General features: G+C 38.3%; 1 non-coding gene across 1 annotated transcript; it reads right to left on the bottom strand.

The window, feature by feature from the left end:
- Positions 1-824: 824 nt before the first annotated feature.
- On the bottom strand, positions 825-931 carry LOC126012936 (U6 spliceosomal RNA). The gene has a single exon (XR_007497278.1). It is a non-coding gene; the product is annotated as a U6 spliceosomal RNA (small nuclear RNA).
- Between the last annotated feature and the right edge of the window lie 1,385 nt (positions 932-2,316).

Raw genomic sequence — 2,316 nt, 5'->3', positions numbered from 1 at the left:
CTATCTGTTTTTGGTAATAAGGTGATGTTGGCTTCATAAAAGCTATTTGGAAGTGTTCCTTTTTTTTCAATTTCATAAAAGAGCCTGGCCAGGATTGGCAGTAGTTCCTCTCGAAAGGTTTGAAAGAATTCATTCATGAATCCATCAGGGCCTGGGCTTTTGCTTTTGGAAAAATTTTTTATTACAGTTTTAATTTCCTCAATAGTGATGGGGGTGTTTAGGTATGCTACATCATCTTTATTCAACTGTGAAAAGTTCTATGAGTTCAGAAATTTATCCATTTCATCCAGGTTCTCATATTTAGTGGCATAGAGTTTCTCAAAGCATTCTCTGAATACCCTTTGAATCTCTGCAGTATGTGATCTCCCCCTTTTCATTTCTAATACGTGTTATCAAGTTTCTCTCTCTCTTTTTCTTTGTGAGTTTTGCCAATGGTCTATCAATCTTATTTATTTTTTCAAAGAACCAACTTCTGCTTTTCTTAATCTTTCGGATTGCTTTTTGGGTTTTCATTTCATTGATTTCTGCTCTCAGCTTTGTTATTTCCTTCTGTCTCCCTATTTTTGGTTCCTTTTGTTGATCATTTTCTTTCTTTTTTTTTTTTTCTTGGTTTTTGGGCCACACCCGGCGGTGCTCAGGGGCTACTCCTGGCTGTCTGCTCAGAAATAGCTCCTGGCAGGCACGGGGGACCATATGGGACACCGGGATTCTAACCAACCACCTTTGGTCCTGGATCGGCTGCTTGCAAGGCAAATGCCGCTGTGCTCTCTCTCCGGGCCCTGTTGATCATCTTCTAATTCTTTTTTTTTTTTTTTTTTTTTTTTTTAAATATGGAACGCTTCACGAATTTGCGTGTCATCCTTGCGCAGAGGCCATGCTAATCTTCTCTGTATCGTTCCAATTTTAGTATATGTGCTGCCGAAGCGAGCACGATCATTTTCTAATTCTATAAGCTGCATCATTAAGCTATTCATGTATGCTCCTTTTTCCTTCCTGATGTGTGCTTGCAAAGCTATAAATTTTCCTCTTAGTACCGTTTTTGCTGTATCCCATTGGTTCTGATAGTTTGTGTTTTCATTGTCATTTGTTTCCAGGAAATTTTTGATTCCTTCTTTGATTTCATCTTGGACCCACTGGTTGTTCAGTAGTAGATTGTTTAATTTCCAGGTGTTAAATTTTTTCTTCTGTGTCCCTTTGTAGTTCACATCTAACTTCAGAGCCTTGTGGTCAGCAAAGGTAGCCTGCAAAATGTCTATCTTCTTGATTTTATGGAGGTATGTTTTATGTGCCAGCATGTGGTATATCCTGGAGAATGATCCGTGTACGTTGGATAAGAATGTATATCCAGGTTTCTGAGGATGGAGCGTCCTATATATGCCTACTTTCTTACTTTCTTACAGAAAGGCATCTTTCTTACATTTCTCTTTTCAGGTCTAGTATATTTTTGTTGGGTTTCAATTTGGTTGACCTATCAAGTGTTGACAAGCCTGTGTTGAGGTCTCCCACAATTATTGTGTTATTATTGATATCCTTTTTCAGATTTGTCAACAATTGTATTAAATACTTTGATGGTCCCTCATTGGATGTATATGTTTAGGAGAGTGATTTCTTCCTGCTGTACATATCCCTTGATTAGTACATAATATCCATCTTTTTCCCTTACAACTTTTCTGAATATAAAGTTTGTGTCATCTGATATTAGTACGGCCACCCCCGCTTTTTTAAAGGTGGTGTTTGCTTGGATGATTTTCCTCCAGCCTTTGATTTTGAGTCTATGTTTATTCTGACTATTCAGGTGTGTTTCTTGTAAGCAGCAGAAGGTTGGGTTCAGTTTTTCGATCCATTTAGCCACTCTGTGCCTCTTAAAGGGTGCATTTAGTCCATTGACATTGAGAGAGATAATTGTCATGGGATTTATTGCCATTTTTGTGTAGAAGTATGGTGTGTTTTTTGTTCTGTCTTGTCTTTAAAATAGATCTTTCAGTTTTTCTTTTAAGGCTGGTTTTGAGTCTGTAAAGTTTTTGAGTTGTTGTTTATCTGTGAAGCCATGTATACTTCCTTCAAACCTGAAAGTGAGTTTTGCTGGGTGCAGTATTCTTGGCAAAGCATTTATTTCATTGAGTTTTGTCACTATATCCCACCACTGCCTTCTGGCCTTGAGTGTTTCTGGTGACAGGTCTGCTGTAAATTTCAAGGATGCTCCCTGGAATTAATTTCCTTTTTTTTTTTTTTTTTTTTTGATTTTTGGGCCACACCTGGTGGTGCTCAGGGGTTACTCCTGGCTGTCTGCTCAGAAATAGCTCCTGGCAGGCACGG

Source organism: Suncus etruscus, chromosome 6, assembly GCF_024139225.1.
Source record: "Suncus etruscus isolate mSunEtr1 chromosome 6, mSunEtr1.pri.cur, whole genome shotgun sequence".
Lineage (NCBI taxonomy): Eukaryota > Metazoa > Chordata > Mammalia > Eulipotyphla > Soricidae > Suncus > Suncus etruscus.
Note: the sequence above shows the minus strand (reverse complement) of the source record. Positions and strands in the feature narration are given on the sequence as shown.